Here is a 23362-nt window from a genome sequence, read left to right on the forward strand (position 1 = left end):
GGTTCTGACCAACCCAGACGTAGTCCAGAGAGCCAGCCTCCTGGGACACAGAACAGGACAGAGAAAGGTGAGAATGGATCTGAGAGGGAGATGGGAGTGAGGAACAGAGAATAACCTGAGGTAAGGGAACCAAGAGGCTCATTGGCCTAGGCATGATGTTGACTTTGCCATGACCTGGGTCACATATGGACACCTAAAAATTAATTTTGGTGAAGAGCTGCAGTTAGTGCTATTAGGGCAGATGGAGCCCTTCAGTGACCCAAATCCTGCTACAGACACCACGAGGCTTCCTTGTCCAACTCGGACAACCCCCTGCCTCCTCTCAACCTTTTGGCTCTAAAAGGTTACGTATTATCTCTCATCTCTTGCTCAACTCCAGAGCTGGCCTCAGCCACTGGGCTCACTGAGGTGGTGTTTCTCCAGCCCTGTGGGACATTAAGGACCAGGTCTATGACTGGGGGCAGAGATGAGGCAGACTGGAGTCCTCAATAAAGAGCCAGAGGACATGTTAGCCGCAAAAGGAGTACATATCCTATGGCAAAAGTGCAGTCTCTGCTTCCTGCAGATAATTCTGTGTGGCCTGGCCCAGGACAATGGGACCTCTCCTTCAACCTCAAACAGCTGGTTCAGGGCACTTCTTCCCAGGAACTCAACTTGTTTACCCTGTGGCCCAAATTCTCTCTTGAGCCCAAAGAAACCCCCGCAATAGAAGTCTGGCCCCAAACTTTCACAATCAGACCCTCTTCACTGGGTCTCCAGACACAGGGACACTAGACCAAGATGGGATTGGGAGGCCCAGGTCAGCGTGGCCAGCAGGGAGGGGGGGAGCTGAGCCCAAGACCATGCTGCCCTGTGGCCTCTGCAGCCTGCCTGAGACCACAGGCGAGACGCACACATAGGCATCATTGCCCAGGCCAACCACTTCCTCCATGGCTCCCCAGGGCTCTCAGACCTTTGAGCTTGGCACAAAGCCTGCAGCGAGACCTCTGGACCCGTTAGTGAAGGCAGGAGAGGTGGGTAGGGGCCTGGGGCCTGAATGACGATGGGTAGCCATCATCAGAGCCTCCCAGGTTTGATGTCCAAAGACAAACCAAAGGCCAGATGTGACTTAGCGTTTATTAGTATCATTGTCAGCAAGACAAAGCACTGTCTACAGGCGACCAAAAGCTGAGGATCTCTGCCCACCATCAACCCCTCCATCCTTGCCCTAGCCCCTAACTCCAAGCCCCAAGGTGTTCCCTGGAGCAGATTCTGCCTCCTGGAGGCGCCAGGTGCAGGAGCTTTCCCTATCAACAAGCCAGCTTTCAGTTTCCTAAACCCCCTTCATTAGGTTCAGGTCTGCCCACTCACCCCCAGCCCAAGCCCAATTACAATCTCACCTGCCATGGTGGTAATCAGTAATTGTGCCAATTACTCTAACCACTGGGTGCTGAGGAGGAAGAGACCCACCCACACACTGCTGCTGAGATGCTTTCTTCCAGAGCTCTGTTTGCCTACTCTGAGTGGGACTGATATCTAGGTGCTCTCTGAGAACTCAGTGTACCTTCTGCTCCCGACAACTTGCCTTTCCATCCCTACCAGAGGAGATAGGGCCCAAGGCAAGTCAAGGGGGGACAGAAAGCACTTCCACATCTCCAAGATGCTGCAGACAAACCTCGAGTCTGTTCTCAGCTGAGCAAGTGGGTAACACAAGGGTGATGTCTGCACAGAGTTCATCAGGAGATTTGGGTTTGTGTTCTAGGTGCCTGGGGAAAACCTGAGATCCAGGGGGATAAAAGGATCCTGGAATCAAGACGCATGCCACTCTGTGCTGTGGGCTGCTGCCCCCCACCTGGAGTTCTTGTTGCCCTGCTCCCAGGGCCAAGAATGCTATCCTTATCTGGTTCTGTCCATCCCGGCCAGCCTTAACCAGGTAGTGCTAGGTGGCTTGGTTATACCGCAGCAGTGTGTGGGTGGGTCTCTTCCTCCTCAGGGATGAACCAAAGTGAAGGAGGACATTACCAAGTGAAAAGATGCCCCAGTTCCCGTTTTAGGTGAGAAGGCTAAAGAGTTCCTGCTCCAGGTAACAGCACATGTGGAAGCTTTGGTCTCAGCTTAAGCAGTGGAAAGTGCTGTACAGATGCGCCCACCCACACCAGTACTGCCTTTTACCCTATCCTTGAGTACTGAAAACTAGGATGATTGGCCACAGAGCAATGTTTAGGGTATCATTTTCAGTCAATGATTTGTGAACATGTATTTTTAATGAGGTTGTCTGGTTCCTACGCACAGGTTATAGTTTCTGAGAACCCTCTTGTTATCAAGTAAATCTGATCCTTTCCATCATTTCTCACCAACAGAAAGGCATGGAATGGAAAGGAAGGAATGGAAACCAACCACAGTCCCAAGGAGAGTCTCTGATGAGCTGGTCTTTGGAGTCTAACAGTTCAGTGGTGGTTGAGTGATGGTGATGGCCCTAATGATACTAAAAAGTCCCCTTCATTACACCCTTCAAATCACTCCCACATGCAGGCTCTGTCACTCCTGTTTCCCTGGGTCCCTGCACTTCACCTGGCATCTGATTAGGCCCTAAGAGAGCTCTTGCTGGGCTAACAGGTAGTACAGCATTGAGAACAGGTGTGTGCTCTTCTGTTCCCAAGGTCTCTCAGGCCTCTGTTGATGTAGCTGTATTGCACTCCCTGCACACTCCTCAGGTGCTACACGAACGCCAAGGCCCTTGCCTCCTACCATGCAGGGCTTTCAGCCTCAATCTTCCCCAGACCACAGATTCTTATGCCTCCTCCACAGTTTCAAGCTCCTAAGCCACTAAGGTGGGAATGTGAGAAGCGATATCACCTCCCCAGTCAAGTCCAAGCTTACTCTTCTGAGGTCCAAGTTCAGGTTGGTTGGGAAGAGAGCTGGAGACTCTAAACGCAACCCTGCTATGGGCAGGAAACATAGGACTCGGTGCTGCTTGAATCTCTCCCACTCATGCCATTAGCTCACCTGATCAGGGTATCTACCTACACTTCACCTTTCCCCACTTACTACACCTTTCCCACTTACCTACTCCCCAAACAAAAATATTTGCTTTTCTGACTTCAAAGAAAAGCAGAGACATTCCTGCCAATGAGACTCTTCAAAGCAAATTCCTCCCTACCCAGTTATACTGAAGCCAGCATAGGAATCTGCACACGTGTGTGTATGTTTGCCTGTGCATGCAAGGAGGGAGGGTTGTGGAGGAAACTATGGGATGGGAGAAACCACAGCAACTCAGGGAGAAGAGGACAGAGGAAGATTCAGGTGGACAAAGCCTGGGAGAGCAAAGGGTTGGCTCAGACTTATAGATGCCAAGAGGGCTCACTTTTGCTTACTGAACTGAATGGGGTTCAGTAACCAGTTGGGTGTTGACTACTGAACTGAGTCAACTCTTTTGTCCATCCCTCCCACATGCTGAAGGACATGGACACCCCAAGTAAATTATCCTCCTATGGCCGTGCGCAGTGGCCCATGCCTGTAATCCCAACACTTTGGGAGGCCAAGGTGGGCAGATCGCTTGAGGCCAGGAGTTCAAGACCAGCCTGGTCAACACAGTGAAACCCCATCTCTACTAAAATTACAAAAATTAGCCAGGCATGGCAGTAATCCCAGCTACTCGGGAGGCTAAGGTACGAGAATCGCTTGAACCCAGAAGGCGGAGGTTGCAGTGAGCCGAGATCACGCCACTGTACTTCAGCCTGGGCAATGGAGCAAGACTCTGTCTCAAAAAAAAAAAAAAAAAAAAAAATTCCTCCTTTGGATTGTGTGAGCCAAGCAGTGGGCGATAGAAGTACCTGGGACACGTCCAGGGCTAATAGATGCTGGTGGCATACTGGATGACTGCACTTGAAGTGGAAGAGAACGGTAAAATAAGCCCAAGATGAGGTCAGTTCCAAGGCCAGGGAATTTGACAATTCCCAGGCAATTCTCTCAGGAGAATTATGGGAGAATAATTCATGTTCATTTTCCTGGGAATGGCAATGACATCTTCAGTTCCTCTGGATACTTCCGGCTTAAAATCCAGGCATACTAAGAGAGTCACTGTGTGTATAATGTATCTGCTAAAGGATAGAGATTTTCAGACTGGATTTAAAAAGTCCATCTATTTTGTTCACAATCCGTAACAACACAAAAATGTTTTTAGCGGAAATGATATTTAAAAAAAGGTTGCTGTAGCAATATTAATATCAGAACAAACAGAGTCTAAAGCAAAACAAACAAAAAAAACGCCCCACAAGCATTATAGGGATAAAGAAGATCATTACTTAAAGATATTATATCAGGAAGATACAATAAGACTAAATCTGCATGCATTTAGCAATATAGGCTTGAAATATATTAAGCAAAAATTGAGATAATTACAAGGAGAAATTAACAAATACACGGAGTAGGAGATTTCTATTCATCATTTTAGAAATAAGAAGCTTAAGAAGCTAAAAATCGAAGAAGAATAGAAATAATTTGAACAAAACTTATTAAGTCCTGAGTTGTTAGATGTATATAGAATCTTACTCCCCAAAATGGACAAGACACACTTTTTTTAAGAACAGATGACAAAATATTTATAAAAGTAAATCCTAAAGCACTTCTCAAAAAACACCCAAAAAAGTTTATATGTTCTGTGACCATAATAAAGTGAAATAAAAATTCAATTTCAAGAAGATAAAGTATTTATTTGGAAAACTTCTAGTGCTCCCCTAAATGATTTAAACCAAAGAAATATAATTATGGTTACAAAATTGTTACAACCAAATAATAATGAAAACAATACACATCAAAATTTGTGGATGCGTGAAAATAGTGGTTTTTTAAAATTTTGAGATGGAGTCTCGCTGTGTCACCCAGGCTGGAGTGCAGTGGTGCAATCTCAGCTCACTGCAACCTCTGCCTCCCAGGTTCAAGCAATTCTCCTGCCTCAGCCTCCCAAGTAGCTGGGACTACAGGCACGCATCACCATGTCCAGCTAATTTGTTGTATTTTTACTAGAGATAGGGTTTCATTGTATTAGCCAGGATGGTCTGGATCTCCTGACCACGTGATCTGCCCGCCTCGGCCTCCCAAAGTGCTGGGATCACAGGCATGAGCCACCACGCCAGGCTGAAAATAGTTTTTATAGGAAAATGTATGGTTTTAAATGTGATTAGAAAATAGGATTGAATGTTAGTGAGCTACATATTCAATTCAAAAACTGAGAACGTTCAAAGAAAGTAGAAAGAAACAAAAAAGCAAAACAATGAATCAGGAAACAATAATGACAAACTCGAAAGTTGGGTTCTGAGAGAATTAATAAACCTGACAAACTTAAAAAAAGCAAAAAGCAAGATTTATCTAGGAAGGAAAAGGAATGAAAGAGGGGCAGAAAGAGCCTCAAAGGCAAGTAGAGGTACTATTTTTCTGTTTTGTTTTTTGAGATAGGATCTTGCTTTGTCACCCAGGCTGGAGTGCAGTGGTGTAATCATGGCTTGCTGTAACCTCAACCTGCTGGGCTCAGTCAATGATCCTGCCTCAGCCTCCCGAGTAGCTGTGATCACAGGCACATGCCACCACATCCGGCTAATTTTTAAATTTTTTGTAGAGACAGAGTCTCACTATGCTGCCTAGCTGATCTCAAATTCCTGTGCTCAAGCAATTCTCCTGCCTTGGTCTCCCAAAGTGCTGGGATTATAGGCGTGACCCACTGTGCCTGGCCTAGAGGTACTGTTGATATGATAAAAGCCTAGAGGATATTATGTCCGTAGAAGGCAAGTCCCCCTCTCCCTTTCCTGTTGGCAATGTGGTGCCCATGTCTTAATTATCTTTGTATCTTCAAAGGTTGGCAGCCTGGTACATAATAGGTATTCAGTGGGATTGGTGTATGGAATCAAATCCCCTTCTTGAGTAGGTTGTCTATGGCCCCAATATTGGAGTGAACAGAGAGTCAAGAATTAAATGCTGCTATTTGTTACTGACGTTAAGAAAAGAACAAAAGTTGGCTGGGCGCGGTGGCTCACACCTGTAATCCCAGGACTTTGGGAAGCTGAGGCGGGCGGATCATCTGAGGTCAGGAGTTCCAGACCAGCCTGGCCAATATGGCAAAACTCCATCTCTACCAACAATACAAAGAAAAGAATTAGCTGGGCATGGTGGCACACACACCTGTAATCCCAGCTACTAGAGAGGCTGTGACATGAGAATCGCTCGAACCCAGGAGGCTTGAACCCAGGAGGCAGAAGTTGCAGTAAGCCGAGGTCTCACTACTGAACTCTAGCTTGGGTGACAGATTGAGACTCTGTCTCAAAAAAAGAAAAGGACCGAAGTTTAAGAAAACTTGAAAAATAATAATCAGAGCAAATCAAAATTATCTTTATAATAATACTCTCATTTACTTAGATGAAATTCGCTTGAACAAGAAAGGAAGGGGTAGTGTTATAGCTGCCAGAGAGGGTGTTCAGTGCCAGGACACACAGGTCCCACATATGAGTTTCAGCTGCCATGACTATCACATGCAGGAAGCAGATCAATCATGGTAGCTGTGCCCAAGCATCTTCACGGCTAAGAAAGTCGGACCTGCCAGATTCTCACATCAGTCTACAAAATCAAAGGACTTAATCTTGGCTTTCACAGATACACTCATACGGGTCAGGAGCAAGATCAGGAACACAGCAAAGTTTGAGCGTTTCTGGCTGCAAATGGAAAATGGTAAGGCATACAGAGCCAGGACACTGAAGACTAGGATCTCCAAAAATGTGACCCTTTCCAGGCACCTAGCCCTGAGCCATTCCCTTGTGGTTCTGACTGCCATCTTGACTTTGTACCCTGTGGAGAGTTCACCCCAAGTCTTATCAGGCATTGCTAACTCGGTGTGAATCCATATATCAGATGATTTCCTGACATGAGCATTTGATGGGGGCAGGTTGGGTGGAGTGAGCTGAGGGCACAGGGGCAGGAAGGCATGAAGGCATTGGCTGCCTGAGGGAAAAAACTGGCAGGGAAAACTGCCTAATGTAGAGTCCCACCCAGGGCCAGCCCTGAGCATGTGGTCAGCTGAAGGGAGAGCCCACAAGCAGGAATGCATTCTGGATGCCCCAGCACAGCTGGAAGCCATGTGGCCTCTCTGGGTCAGGGCCAGGAGCACAAGCAGACTAGCAATCAGAGAGTGGAGGGAGAGACACATAGCATCTGGCTCAGTAAATAACATCTTCCAGAGAAACAGCTTCACGTGAGTGCACCATGGAACGGATGCAAGGTTATGAGCTGCTATCACTCCATCAGCCCCACTCGCCATGTCAGCAGCACCCAGCCACCAGGAGGCTTTGACGGCAAAGCCCAGCAACCTCAAAACAATCCTAACAAACATTTGTAAGGCACTTTTTGATATAAAGTTCTTTCAAATGCGTTATCTCCCTTGAGTCTCACAACATCCTCTGGAATGTATGTATTTAAGACTTTTTTATTTTATTTTATTTTATTTTTTTATTTTATTTTGCAAAAGAGGAAATTGAGGCTCAGCAAAGATAAGAAACTAGGGACAGGCCTGGGACTTCTAACTCCAGACCTAATATGTTTCATGCCTTTGCTTTTCAACGTGTGATCCACAGACCAGCAGCATTGGCTCACCCTAGAAGCTTGTTAGAAATACGGAATTGCAAACCTGGACCTCATGAATCAGAGCCTACATTTCAACAAGATCCCCTGGCAATTCGCATTTTACATGCACATGAAAGCCTGAGAAGCATTGTTTCTACCAAATCAGACCACTCCTCATAAGTACCGGATGATCTGCCTGGGTCATACACTCTTAGGGCATCTTAGCATTTTAGAGCTGGAAGGCAATTCTCAAAAGCTCTTAGGCCCACCCTCTCATAGGACAAATAATGACACTGACACATTTGCAAAACAATTCCCTAGCAGAACAAAGGTAAAACCCCAAATCTCTCTTTTGACTCAAAAGGCTTCCATTGTAACTGTTCTCTTCCTATTTCTTTGTCTTTATTTTCACATTTGTTGCTTTATATTTGGGATTGTGTTTATTTTTTTCTTTCTGTAACTGGCGGGCCAGTTATGTACAATTTAGGCTAATAGTAAATTTCATTGCATTTTCTGAGCACGCATTAATAGAGAATGAAACAATAAACAAGAACAGAAGCAATAATGGCCTTTTCTAGCATGACCTCCTTTTTAGGGTCAGTCACATGATAGGTAGCTGCAGAAAACCAGCCTAGTATGAAAGATCAGTCCTAGATAATCTGGGACAATCACGGAGTTGCTTACAAATATACATTAGATGTAATAATATGTGGAGAGACCTACTTAATAATAACGTGCGGAGAGATACCTATGTATCTGCAAGGATTTAGGCCACCTGATTAAAAGTGCACCTGGCGAGCACAAGTGCAGGACTTTGGCACTTTTCTGGTTAACTTGCTAAATATAGATGGCCAAACCAGATCATTCAGGCCAGTGGTGATTTTTGAACCTAAATATTCTGGTTTGGCTGTTTTCATTTGTAAAATTAACCTGATACTCGCCAAATCACAGCTTCATTCATGCTCTATGAAGAGAAAAGTAACGCTCATGTGAGTGTGAACGCACATGTGATTTAATATGTGTATTTACATGTAACTCAGCTTTGTTGAAATGAGATAATACGTACTCAGACATTCATCCCAGAAATGGTGTGAAATCCGGGTATCTAATCCTAATATCTCTAGGAATGTTTGAGGTGGGAATGGAGTTGGGCTTATGTTTCTTTCAGTCACTTCTGGCTCTAAGTTCCTGCTTGTATGGAATTTTATCTCTTTTTTTAATGTCTTACCTCTTGTGGACATTTCCACCTCCACCTCCATTGATTCAAACATGTAATTCAGCCCCTATTTCTTAATTTCTCTAAGATGTTACCACAAAGACCAGGCGGTGCCTACTGCATGTGAGCTACTGTAGAACTGAAAGTAACTGAGGGGCAGTTCTTTGCTGCATAACAGAATCAGTCATAATGTTGATTACTATAATCTTTGTCCTTAAAAGTCTTTCAGCTCTTTCCCCTCCCCATATTCCCACCATGGGGAATTGTATTCTACTTGGACTCAAGCCTCCTACCATGTTGTGGCTCCTTCCTCTCCAGTCTCCTTCTAAACTAACCATCCCTCACCCACAAATTCCTATGTTGGTTATCTCTGTCTCAGTCAAAGCTCACTCCATGCAAAGACTGCCTTCCACAACCCAAATGGCCCATCATGGTGTTTGTTCAACAAAGTGCTTGAGGAAGAATTTTCCCTGTCAGTGACAGAGGCTCCGTTCCCAACACACCAACACCTTGTGTTACAGACAGCAGTCCGTGTGCTAGTGTGTACATGTGAATGTATGTGCAAGCATGGGTGAGAGCATATGTATGTACAAGTGTGTGTATGTGTGACTGTGTGTGTGCACATACAGGGAGAGCCCTAAGAACTAGATCAAATGTTATTGGGAAAAGGCACAAAGTAGATATTTAGACTCACTCGTTAGGTGTTGGATCCAGAGCTAGGAAATCCCACATGTCAGTCTTATGAGGGTCCCAAGGAGAGGATTCTCTATACCCAAACTGCATCTGCTAATTGTGAAATGACATAGAGATAATGCAAAAGAAAATAAAGAGATAGAGCCACGGGGAACTGGAAAGACAGAAAAAGAATTCATTGAACAGCAAGTTCCAAGGTCATCTTGATTCTCAGAGACCTGGGCTACAGTGACTTGCCACACATGCCACTGGGAGGGACAAAGTTAGGTAGGAGTTTCTACTTCTTGGGCATGGAAGACCGTGGGGAGGGGGAGCAAGGTGAGCTATATAGCCTCTCCCTCCCCAGAGATCTCTGAGGCCCAAGATAGTCCACCAGTAAAAATGGAGCCAGGTCCTGGCCTTCCTGGAGGGAGAAGGAGGGCAAGGATGAGCTCTCAAAGCCAAACCTAGTTTAAGAGATTTCCAAGCAAAGGAACATGAGCCCAGCTGCACCCCCAGAGTTAGAAGGATTGGCTTCTTGAAGGTTCGGGGAACAGGATGGGGTTAGCTTTATTTATTTATTTGTTTGTTTGTTTGTTTGTTTATTTACTTATTTTGAGACAGATTCTTGCTCTGTCACCAGGCAGGAGTGGAGTGGCACAATTACGACTCACTGCAGTCTCAACCAGCTGGGCTCAAGAAATCCTCGCGCCTTAGCCTCCCAAATAACTGAGACTACGGGCAGCACTCCCCAACATGCCTGACTACTTTTTTTTTTTAATGTTTTGTCGAGACGGGGTCTCCCTCCATTGCCCAGGCTGGTCTCAAATTCATGGGATTAAATGATCCTCCTGCCTCGCCGTCTCAAAATGCTGGGATTACAAGTGCAAATCACTGCACCTGATGGAGTTAGCATTTCACCAGCTCCTTCTCTCACACTGCTTATGTTCCCCAGGGTTTAGAGCCTCCAGAGGAGTGAGGGCTGTAGACAATATGTTCAATGTCACACGTGTTACATGGAGATGTAGGCAAGACCAGAACGTCAGTGGACATGTGCTAATGGCCTTCCCTATTGTACGTCCAGGCAGCCCTGCTGGGCCCCAGCATAAAGAGGCCCTTGAAGCCTGTGCTCTGCCCTTGTTGCAGGGCAGCACTGCCAAGCCCAGGAGAATCCTCCCTCTACTTACCTCCTCCAGCCCCACTAGATCCTGACCTGGCTTGAAGAGCCATGCCCCTCCAAGTGGGATGAGTTCTTCAAGGAACGAGAAACGGAGACTGCATCCCAGCTCCATCCCTGACTTCTTGTGTAACCTTTGCTAAGTTGCAGAATCACCTGAGCACCCATTTCCTTGTTTAGGGAATGGCAGTAATAATGACTACTTTGTGGGGTTGTTTTAGGATGAAATAGAGGGTACCTGACTTTGGTTTGGGGGGCAGTGGAACCGGTTATGGCTTCCTCCAGGGCCACATCATGTTGCCCAGTGCTCAAGCCCTAAGCACTTGAGGGCAGGGACAAGTCTCACTTATCTCTGTGCCCTCGGTACCTGGCACAATGCCCAGCTCATTCTATGGTATCCAATATGCATGTGTTGAGCTAAATTTGGCAAGTCAGAAGGTCATGGAGAAGGAAGCATCTGACAGGTTCTGTCTGTCACCTTCAAAGGGCAAGGACCTGAGTCCCCACCCCCACCCCAGGACCCACCTCCCCCCAGCCCCACCCAGCTCTCAGCGTCTCTCAGCGCTTCCTCTTCCCCTCATTTCTCTCTTGGACCAAGGATCACCCTGGGAGTGTCCCATACGGGTGTGCTGTGATGATGTGCCCTGCTCTTGCCCGATTAGCTTCCACAACTGCTCCACCTGAACCCAGGGCTCTGCACACTCCCTGGGCCCCATTACTCCATCAGGCCTGGACCCCCTCCCACCACACCCTCCTCACTCACCTAGTCTCCAGATAAAATATAGGATGCCCAATTAAATTTGAATGTCAGATGTACCTATACTAAAAGAAATTATTGTTTATCTGAAATTAAAATGTAACCGGTATCCTGTAGTTTTATTTGCGAAGTCTGGAAAGGCTACTTAGGCAGTGCCTTTCTACCAACCACAGTCTTCCCTTCCTCCATACCTGTCTTCCAGTCCCACCAGATCCTAAATGACCTTAGCAGCTGGGACCATTCACTAATTTATTCATTCACTCATCCAACACATTTTTATTGCACACCTACCAAGCGCCAAGCCATCTGCTAAGCATTGGGGTTACAATGACGGAAACATCAGACGTAGCCCCTGCCCTGTGGAGTTTACATTCTGGAGTGAACAGCAAAGGTGAAAGTGAAGAAACAAATAAATACAATTACTACTAAGTACAATCCATGCTATTATGAAAAGAAACTAAATAGAGGACTGAAATAGAAATTAGAAGAGGAGGGCTGGTTTGGACAGGGCAGTGAGGAAAACTTCTCTGCAGAGACGACACACAGGTGGATGTGAAGAATGAAAATGGGGCCAGTTCAGTGTGTGTGTGTGTGTGTGTGTGTGTGTGCGCGCGCGCGCGCGCGCGCATGCGCACGCTGTGGGAGGATGGGATTCTAGGCCCTACGGTAGGGAAAGAAGTTCGACTAGTGGGAAATGAAAGACTCAAGCACCTGGCCAATGATAAAGGGTGTAAGATAAGACTGGGAAAATGGGAAAAGTGCAGAATTACTCAGGGCCTCACAGGCTATGGTAACATTCCAAACATACACACATGCACGTGCACATGTGCACACACACAGCACATAGACATGGGCACACTGAAAGCTTCAGGAGAAAAGAGATCATGAACTGAATGCTATTAAAATACAGTTCTGGTTGGTTGGTTGGTTGGTTGTTTGAGACAGGGTCTTACTCTGTCACCCAGGCTGGAGTGCAGCGGTGCAATCTCAGCTCACTGCAGCTTGGACCTCTCAGGCTTAAGTGATCCACCCACCTCAGCCTCCTGAGTGGCTGAGACGACAGGCGCACGCTACCACACCTGGCTGATTTTTTTTTTTTTTTTTTTTTTTTTTAATAAGTGAGGTCAAGCTATGTTGCCCAGGCTGGTCTGAAAGTCCTGGCCTCAAGTGATCTTCCCCAAAAGACAATTCTTCATACTTTCTGGAAATTGAAATGGAGGAGCTGAGGGTTGGCAGCAGGCAGGCCAGTCATGAGGCCACTGTGGAGTCCAGGTAAGAGAGGATGGTGGCTTAGAAAAACCAGGGCTATGGTGGCCATTGAGATGAATGGTGGAAAAGCAAGTGCATTTTGTGTGGGATCTGGTGGACTGGACGGTATACTGGATGTGAAAGGTAAGGCAGTACCAAGGACCACAGTCTTCAGCAACTAGAAAGATGAAGGTGAGGCAGGTTAGATTGGGGGTGACAGAGGGGAATCAAGGGTTGTCATCTGGATGCATTACGTTGAAATGTCTGCGAGGCCCCCAACAGAAGTGTCCAGGGGAACTGCTTCTGGGAGTCAGAACGCAGAGGAAGAATGGGGTTTGCCACCATACAGATGGTGTCTAAACCACAGAAATACGGCAGAGGGGATGGCAGTACCAAGTCCATGCAGCACTGGCTTTCCAGTCACTTCGAAGAGAAACCTGCCAAGAGGCCTGAGAAGGAATCACAGACAAGTCAAGAAGGAACCAGAAGGACAGCGCCACATGGGGGGAGCAGAAGGGAAAAGAGAAGGCCTCGGGAGGGGAGTCAGTTGAGTCCAGGCTGCTGGGAGAGGACGTGGGAGGCACAGAAGCGCTCCTCAGGCCGAGTTTCATGTGAAGAGCTGCAGTGGAGAAGTGGCTGGGGCTGAGGGAGGAAGTAGAGGCAGCAAGTGGCCCTGCTCTTGTGAGGAGGACGGCTGTGGAAGCGTCAGCGCGATGGACTGGCAAAGATGGATCCTGGAGAGGGATACTTTTAGAGATGAGAGGTAGAGCATGCTGATGGGAACGGTCCAGGAGAAAGCAGGGTGGGGTTGGAGGTCAGGAGAAGATATGAAGGACAGCTGAGGCACCCTCCCCCTCAGGTGCCCCCTCTCCCCCCCCCCGCCCGCCTTCCTCCCTCCACAAAGGCGAGGGAGCCATGGCCCTGGGACCTGGACCCAGGCTTGGATGGAAGGCAGAGGCCCAGCCCCCGCTAGGGTGGAGAAAGCCGTGGAGGGGAGGACCTGCCTTTGCTCTGGAAATAGAAAACCAACACTGGTAACTGAGTAACTCTCGGAGAGGGGTGCAAAGGCACTGGCAAAATCTGAAGGAACACAAATAAGCTGTCCCGCTTGGGCAGCGAGGTGGATCGGATGTAGGGGGTGCAGCGGCCTGACCTGCAGGGGCCACAGGGCTCTTCCCAGTCCTGCCTGGCCACAGCCAAAAGCGATGGTTCCTGGGAGGCAGAGCATCGCCAAGAAAAGATCAGGCGCTCAGCCCCAGGCCGTCAAGTCCCATTTCCTCTACCCACCGCCACTGCCTGCTCCGACTGCAGCCTGGCGCACCACCCGGACGAACAGACAGACGGACAGACAGACAGAGGCTGGCCTCGCAGCCTCCGCCAGCAGAGAAGGCCTGCGCGCGGGATCCAGCAAGGCCAGTGCCCTGCCTCCCTCCAACCACCGCCCACCCTTCTCTGACCGCGCCAGCGCCGGATCCCATCTCCCCTCCCACACCCCTCCCACCCGCAGGGGGCAGCCTTTACTGCCATCCTCTCTCAAACCTCCCTCACCTGCGGCCCCAAAGCGCGGGCTACACACCTGTGCACCCCACGCACCCGTGCACCCCCACACACCTGCGCGCCCCACACACCTGCGCACCCACACACCTGTGCATCCCTCACACCTGTGCACCCACACACCTGTGCACCTCACACACCTGAGCACCCACACACACCTACACACCTCACACACCTGCGCACCCCCTCACACCTGCACACTCCCTCACACCTGCACACCACTCACACCTTTGCACCCCAAACACCTGCGCACCCCCACACCTGCGCACTCCCTCACACCTGCACACCTCACACACCTGCGCACCCCCTCACACCTGCGCACCCCCCACACCTGCGCACCCCTCACACCTGCGCACCCACACACACCTGCACACACCCTCACACCTGCGCACCCCCACACACCTGCACACACTCTCACACCTGCGCACCCCCATACACCTGCACACACCCTCACACCTGCGCACCCACACACACCTGCACACACTCTCACACCTGCGCACCCACACACACCTGCACACACCCTCACACCTGTGCACCCCCACACACCTGCACACACCCTCACACCTGCGCATCCCCTCACACCTGCTCACCCCCTCACACCTGTGCACCCACACACCTGCGCACCCCCTCACACCTGTGCATCCCCTCACACCTGCTCACCCCCTCACACCTGCGCACCCACACACCTGCGCATCCCCTCACACCTGCGCATCCCCTCACACCTGCGCACCCCTCACACCTGCGCATCCCCTCACACCTGCACACCCCCTCACACCTGTGCACCCACACACACCTGCGCACCCCCTCACACCTGCTTACCCCCTCACACCTGTGCACCCCACACACCTGCGCACCCCCTCACACCTGCGCACCCCACACACCTGCGCACCCCTCACACCTGCGCACCCCCTCACACCTGTGCACCCCCTCACACCTGTGCACCCACACACCTGCGCACCCCCTCACACCTGTGCACCCCCACACAACTGCACACCCCTCACACCTGCACACCCACACACACCTGCACACCCCTCACACCTGCACACCCCCACACACCTGCGCACCCCCTCACACCTGTGCACCCACACACACACCTGCGCACCCCTCACACCTGCGCACCCCCACACACCTGCACACCCCTCACACCTGCACACCCACACACACCTGCACACCCCTCACACCTGCACACCCCCACACACCTGCGCACCCCCTCACACCTGTGCACCCACACACACACCTGCGCACCCCTCACACCTGCGCACCCCCACACACCTGTGCACCCACACACACACCTGCAAACCCCCCACACCTGCACTCATGACTGGAGAGCAGGCTCCTCGGAGGAGCTTTCTACCAGCGTCTAGGAGTCCCTGAGTGACAGGTTGGGCTGCAGGTGAACACACTGCCCTCTTTCTGCCTCAGTCCCGCTGTCCTCCCTTGCTTTGGGCAGGGCCCCTGCGTCCCTCTCTGGCCTCACCCCTGTCCCCAGGCTCACCGCCAAGGTCGCAGGAAGCAGAGGTGCATCTCCCCCTGCAGCAGACCACCCTGGCCCTGCTGCTGTCCAGTCCCCAGGCCTGCCCTTCTCCACACTGCGCCAGGACAGCAGGGCCTTCAGGGAAAGGAGGGGCCAGGCTGCAGGGAGTGGGGCTGGGCCTGCCCTCCTGAGGAGGAAAGGAAGGTGAGAGTCAGTGACCTGAGAAGTTTCCATGAACTCTGGCCATGAGGGAACAGGGGAGGACCAGGAGGCTGGGCCCCACACAGCCGGAGGGAGCCACCTGGCAAAGTGGTTTCCCTACCATCAATTTCTAACTGAATCTTGAGGTAAACAGACACACCGGACCTGCCCTGAGGAAGGAGGCAGGTTGGGAACTGCTTGCCACCACGGGCATTAGAGGAGCCAGAGGTATCTGGAGCAGGGGGTGGGGGTCAGGGCTGTGGACAGCCTGGCCGTCCATCCTGGGCAAGGGGAGATGGCTTCCCCAGGAAGGACGGTGAAGGCTGTTCCCATCCCCTCTCCCACTGGCGCTGTTAAGGTACGGTCCGTTGATGGGTAAACTGAGTGCGTGTAAGTGAGAGAGAAGGGGTCATGGTTGGTCTGAGGAAGCAACCAGTTCAACACCTCCAGCTGCTGACTCAGCTGCCTCCCGTCCCCAGCCCTCAACATCTCCTTCCTAAGCCGGTGGGAACAAAGACGCCGCCAGTTTCCAGTTGTAAAAGTTGGAGGAACAATCAAGAACAAAGATCAAGGCTTCACATTTTCCATGACATTGGTGCAGGGGCGGGGACACCATGCCTATCTGGCACAGTCCCCATTCCCCATGCCCTCTGGAAAGCAGGAAACTGCCATGTGGGCATGGGCAGTGCCAGCCTCTCCATTAGCATGGCGCCTCCCCTGGGTCAGCCTGGGTGGCTGTCTTGGCCAGGCCAGGCTGTCTCCACAGAGTCTCCTGAATTCAGGGTCCCTCAAGCCCCAGTTCCTCCCATTTCTGGGAGATCAGCCAGCCTCAGAGGCCAAGAGCTGGGAAGCAGGGAGCCCACCCAGGAGACCCCCAAACCCGTAGCACTGTACAGAGGTCAATGGTCAGAGGGAGAAGGGCAGGGGGACAGCAGACAGAGGACTGGAGGTAGGGACTTGGGGGTGGGTGGGGTTGTAGAGGTGGTAAGGGAGCAGAGTTCTGGAATCCATTTGTAAGATGTCAAAGGGCAGCTGAGACTGGGCTGCTTCCCAAGGTATGGCTGACATTGACTAGTCTCCTTGTCCTCCCACCCCTCTGGCACCCTATTCTCGCAGCTTCTGGGGGAGATAGGCACGTAGTGATGAGTCCACCCAGGTAAACAGATGATGATACATCTGTTTAATGGAGTACTCTTCAGCTGTTAAAAGTGACATAAACCCATTGATGCTGGCGGAGAAAATGACCAAGGTTTATTAAGTGGGGAAAAAAAGGTGAAAAATGATATGTAGATTATGACACCATTTTGTTAACAATAAACCTAATACTACTACATTTGAATATGTGTATCTAAATCATGTAAGTAACTATATATTTGAATGTACTTGAAAGAAGTATACAAAGATAAATATGAAATAGTTAAAAGAAATTATATCTGAGATAATTTAGACTTAGAGAGACATCTGTATATGAATTTTTATAATAAGCATGTATGATTTTATAAGAAAGAAAGAAGGTGAGGGCAGAGAAAATGGTTTGGAACAATCCAAGTCAGTGGATAGATGTGGACATGCCAGGTACACATGCACACACATGCACACACATTCACACCTACATGCACACACATTCACACACATGCATATATGCACACACATGTACACACATGCATACACGTGCACACACATGCACACACCCCCACATCCACACACATGCACACCCACACACGCGCACACACACACACCAAGCACACCTGGCCCACCAAGGAGGGCACACCTAGTGAATCTGGCAAAACTTGGGCAGCACTTGGCTCAGGCACATACCCACAATCCTGGGTTCCCTTGGCATGTGTCAGGAAGGGCCCAAGGCTCTCTCAAGTCACTGATCCTATCTCAGGTCCGCTCAGCTCCTCTAGCTTCCCCAGCCTCCAACTCATCTCCCTGGGAGCCTTGCCGTTTCTTGCCAGGTACTCAGGAACCAGGATCCTATTGATAAAGGCAGGAGAGTCAAAAATTGCTGGTGAACAGCACCCCTCCTGGCTATGAAGATGGCCTCCCTCTTCTCTAGGGCACTGGGGTGCTATCTGCAATGCTGGGCTGTCCCAGAGTTTCCTGTGGATTCTAGTTTGACCAAGGAACACCCTGGGAAACACCCAGTCAATCCAAAACATGATCCTGGTTCTGCCACTCATTTCTTCTCTGGTGTTGGACTAGATATTTAACCTTCCTCAGCATCAGTTTCCTCAACAGTAAAATGGGAATAATAAGGTGATTGTGAAACTCCAAGATGATAATATCTAAGAAACTACAGTCTTTAGAAGACAAACAAGGAAATGATGACACAAACTTCAGGATCCCAGTTCCCTCAGGGTGGGGCAGGGGTTGTGATCAGGGAAGAACACAAGGCTTCTAGAGTGCCAGCAGTATTCTATGGCTTGACCTAGGCAGTGGAAACCTAGATGTTGGATTTATAATTATTTATTAATCTGTACATATGTATTTAATATACATATGCTATGTTTCACAGTGAGAAAAAAAAGTAAATACTTTGGACATTTTCCTGCTCAGTATAAATGTAAAAGTAGTAGTAGGAAGTGCAAATTCCCATCTTCATACCCTCAGAGGAGCATCTGGGACTCTCAATTTCACCTGATTTCCCAGGGAGTTGAAAACAGGTAGAGAGTGGGAGGGCTGTGGCTGAGTTTGCTGGATGGCAAGGATCAGCTAATGAGTAGAGATTCCAGTTATAAATTCAGACCAATGTCGTTTTCCTTGCTGGGGGGTGCCCAGGAGGGCAGATGACTTTCTGAGAGGCTGTCAGTCCACTCCAAACAGCCCGACCTCCCGTGGTCTCTCTCCCCCACAGACTGTTGAGGACAGCGGCCTCATCCCACTTTTGAATTCCTGCCCAGGGTGGTCCTCACCCCTGCAAAGCTCCCTGGACCCCAGACAGGCCCCTTTCCACGACTACCCACCACCCTACTCTTCAACATAGCCCCTTCCTTGGGCCTCGGCACCCCACCTTGCTGGCCCCAGACAAGGACCCCTGCCTTCCCCGGCCTCCCAAACCCCCCACATCCCCAGCCCTTCCTCCCCTGCTATGGGTTCCCCTAGACTTTGAGGAACACCCTGCCACTGAGCACAGGCATCACCCCCTTTCATCGGCCCGCTGAATCGGCAATCTCCCCACAGTGAAGGTGGAGGGAGCTCTCAGGAGAAGCCAGGACAGAGGCGGGGCCTCCTGCCCACCCAGGCCCTGGACCCTGGGCACAGGGCAGCCCTCAGGACTGAGCCCACCCTGCCATCGGAGGCCACAGGAATGTCCATGAGGGCCTGGCCAGGGAGCTGCCCAGTGGTCATCAACGCCCTCCCCCCCCACATCTGACTTGCTCCGTGTCCCTCTGACTCAGCTTCTGTTTGACTCTGTGATTTAGTTTCTCTCCCATCCTTGATTTTCTGTGGGTCTCTGTCTTCACAGTCCCCAGCCTGCACAAGGGCAGCGTGAGCCTTTCCTCCGTCTGCGTGTGGGGGGACCCTGGGCCTCTGGGCCTGGCAGTCTGCCTGCGCCAAGGTCCGCTCTGTCCGGGCGGGCTCCCCAGCCCCACCGAGGGAGGTGGCTGAGGTGAAGAAAGAAGCCGAGGGCCTCGGTGGCAGAGCCGGGCTGAAAGGAAAGAAGCAGCTGATGAAAGCAGGGCGCTGGAGGACGGGCCGTGGAAGGGCGAAAGGAAGTGCGCTGTTAGTTGAATGGGCGCATTGGAGGCAGGTGGGGGTGGCCGAGGTGTTACATAATCAGAGCTGAAAAGGAGTTGAGTTCTGGAGAAAAACAAGATCTTAGGGGAAATAAAGTTGGATTACAGGGATGGGCTCCGATACTAAGAAGTTCTTTTCAGTGTCTAACTTCAGTCCTGCCTGCGGCAGAACTAGCTTTCTCCACGTGTAGCTCTTGCATCCTGGAAAGTCACGCGGGGCATAATGTGAAAGGAAGCGCCGGAGTGCTTGTGAAGGCAGAGTCTTTCTCCTTGGCCTGCGAAGCCACCACAGTGTCCTGTCCCCACCGCCAACCACCTGATAGCTCCCCAGTCCTTGGCATGGCCCAGAGACCAAGCTGTTGGCAGTGGCAGCTCCTGGCTGTTTAGACAATCTTCCTTTCACAAGTTTATTTATTATTCTTTTCCCACCTCTCCACCCCTTCCCCACCAGCTGCTTAAAATATTTTTCAAACAGAAAAATCCAACCACAGCTGGAAACCAACCCTAAAGTTAGTCCGGAACGTGGGAGCTGCCAGGGAAAATTGCTGGGGCTCAGGCTGTGGGAGGAAGGGCCTGAGCCACGGAGACGGGCTCGCTCTGCAGGGGCTTGCAGCAGGGACACAGATGCAGGGAGAGGGCACCGAGCACTGTCATCATTCTACAAACAGTCAGCGAGAACCGGCTGCGCACCAGGCCCTGCGCCAGGACCCTGAGGGACACAAACCGCCTTAAGGAAAAGGGGCCGACCCCATTCTCAAGAAGTTACAGGCTTAATAAGGAGGTAAGGCACAGACACAAACACTCCAGTGGCAATCATAGCATGCACTTACAGGGTGTTTGCCATGTACAAGGTCCTGACCTAAGCACTTTACATGTAGTAATTCATTAAAAACCCTCATCAGCCCTGTAAGAAAGGTACTCTTATTATTCCCATCTTATAGAGGAGGTAACTGAGGCACACAGAAGGTAAGAAACTCTTTAAAAAAAAAAAAGACAAGAGTTGCACTCTGTTGCCCAGGTTGAAGTGCAGTGGCGCAATCATAGCTTGTTGCAGCCACAACCTCCTGGGCTCAGGCGATCCTTCCACCTCAGACTCCCAAGTAGCTGGGTCTACAGGTGCACATCACCAAGCCTGGCTAATTTTTACTTATGTTTTATTTTTGTACAGGCAGGGTTTAACCATGTTGTTCAGGCTGGTCTCAAACACTGGGTTCAAGTGATCTGCCCACATCAGTCTCCCAAAGTGCTGGGATTACAGGCGTGAGCCACCGCACCCAGCCAAGAAACTGTCACACCACAATACAACTAGTAAACAGTGGAGTCAGGATCTGGGCCCAGGGAATCTGTCCTGAATCCATCTTAGCGGCTATGCTATGCCACTTCTGTACAGTCATGCAAGGGGAGAGGCAAAACCCCATGAAAGAAGCATAAACAAATTAACATAAGAACTCAAAGAAGGCAGAGACTGTCCCCGGCAGAGGGTCAGAATCAAGGAGTGCTCCCTGGAGGAAGTAACATAGAGCAGCCTTTGGAAGGATAGTGGGGCTTCTGAGCCTATACTCAGGGGCAGGGACGGAAGGTCTACAGCAGAGATCACTAAAGCAGGAGCAGAGACAGCACCTGAGAGGTCAGCTGCTGGTGTACAGCACCACCCAAAAGCCTGTCCTCATGGCAGCCCAGTGCCCAGAAGGGACACTGGCCAGAGGAAGATGTCCAGGCAGGCCAGGCTCAGCCACAGTGGAAGAGCAATTCAGATTCGTCTCCAGCTCTCCAGCACCCTTGGCCTGTATCATCTCCCTGCACCTCCTATCTGCTCCATTCTCTCACTCTCACCACTCATCTGGGTCCCCTTGCAAACCTGTTCATGGGGAGAGTGAAAGACAAAACTACAACACTTGAAAAACTCCTTATAATACAAATATTTGGTGGCATCTAATTTAGACAAAAATCACCCAGCTGTCTTGTTTGGACAGTTGGGTCCAGTAGAGTGGCCCCAGAGCCAAGTGGCCTGAAGCCTCAGGAGATAGGCTGGTGGGTGTGTGGGCGGACTCTGCCTCTCCCTGTCCGGCCTGTACTTGGCTGAGATGCCAGGTCATTTGACATCTCTGGGCCTCAGTTCTCTCAGATGTGATGATGAAGAAATATGAGCCCTTTCCCGGCTCTAGACCGACAGCTCCAATCATAGCCTCCAACTGCAGGCATCTACCTGTTCCAAGGTGCGTCCCGATCCCTTCCTGTCCCACCAGGCAAGAGCAGGTCAGGCCAGACCCCAGCCCACTGTTTTGGGTAATCCAGCCTTGGATGGGTTCCTTCCCTTTGATCCTGGCTGCCTCCTGATCCCTTCAGTGGAGGGAAGCAACCTCCAACCTCTTGTGGATTTGGGTTTGTTTTTTTTTTTCAGAGATGGGGTTTCTCTGTGTTGCCCAGGCCAGAACGCAGTGGCTATGCATGGGTACGGTCATAGTGCACTGCAGCCTCGAACTCCTGGGCTCAAGCCATCCTCCTGCCTCAGCCTGCCAAGTAGCTGGGAGGACAGGCGCGCCTGGATCCTCCTGTGGATTTTAAGAAAGGAAGGAATTACTGGAGTCTGGAGGCCTGGGCTGGGCCTCCCACGCCCCCTGGCGGAAGGAACAGAGCTGTGTCCAGACCTGCACTGGAATCTGTGGCCAACCTTCCCATCACTCTCCTCCCACCCCTCCGGTCTTTTCCTCTGACCTTATTCATTCACCCTTAACTGCACACGCTCTGGGTGCCAGGCACATGCCACGAGATGGGGCATGGAAGTGACTGAAATTGTCCCTGTCCCAAGGTCCTCTCTGTTCACTCAACTCTGTTCAATTCATTCAATAAATATTTATGGAGCTCCTCCTCTCTGCCAGGCTCATCTCAAGGCCACAAGGACACCATCCTGCCCTCACAGAGTTTAGTCTAACAGGACCTATCGCCTGCTAAACAAACAATCATCATACAGTAGATGAGCCACAGGTGCCAGAGAAGAGGCCGAGAGGAGACATGACAGATGCACCAACAGCGGCCCTCACACCGAGCAGGGGGCTGGAGGAGCAGAAGAGGGTGTGGGTGCGCACGCGTGTACATGTGTGTGCATGCTGCGGGATGGTGGGAGACGGATTTGCAGAGATGGCAGAGCCATGTCAGGGCTGGGCTCGAGTAGCTATATAGGATCCCTCCAGGTGCAGGAAACGGGGTATGGGGTGGGGCAGGGCGGAAAGAACTTCCCACACCAAGAGGACAGAGAGAGGAAGGGCACAAAGTCCCAGCATGTTTAGGAAGCTACAAATAGTTTGCTGTGGTACAAGTGTGTGGTCAGTGGCAAGGAGGCAGCAAGAGGGTGGAAGAAGCCTCACAAGTTGTATAAGGGGCTTGGGTCTGATCCTGGAGCTGTGAGGAGCCCCCGAAGGCTTTAAGAGACAGAATGATACAAACACTTCTGCTTTCAGAAAAAGACCACTAGACCAGTGGAGTGTGGAGCGGGGCTGGGAAGGCAAGTGGCCGGAAATGGCATGGTGCTTGTACCCCAGCTGTGTGACATCAGGCAAGCCACATCACTTATCTGAGCCACAGAGGCCTCATCTGTTAAATGGGGGTGCATCTGTCAAATGGGGGTGATGATACTCAGTCTACAGACTTGTTAAGAGGAGTAAATGAGATAATACGCAGAAATGCCTACTATGGTACCTGACACATAATAGACACACAGTAAATTATATACATATGC

At 50.4% G+C, this 23362-nt stretch overlaps 2 protein-coding genes across 2 annotated transcripts in view; one reads left to right on the forward strand and one right to left on the reverse strand.

Moving 5' to 3' along the window:
- Positions 1-15831, reverse strand: part of VDR (vitamin D receptor) — a 105649-nt gene extending 89818 nt beyond the window's left edge. Inside the window, exon 1 of the mRNA XM_050746923.1 lies at positions 15704-15831. The gene's annotated coding sequence lies outside the window, so the exon portion shown is untranslated. The remainder of the gene's footprint in view (positions 1-15703) is intronic.
- The window catches only part of TMEM106C (transmembrane protein 106C), a 259203-nt gene that overhangs the window by 217324 nt on the left and 18517 nt on the right, over positions 1-23362 (forward strand). The gene's annotated exons all lie outside the window — the stretch shown is intronic.

The sequence above is a fragment of the Macaca thibetana genome, chromosome 11 (genome assembly GCF_024542745.1).
Source record: "Macaca thibetana thibetana isolate TM-01 chromosome 11, ASM2454274v1, whole genome shotgun sequence".
Classification (NCBI taxonomy): domain Eukaryota; kingdom Metazoa; phylum Chordata; class Mammalia; order Primates; family Cercopithecidae; genus Macaca; species Macaca thibetana.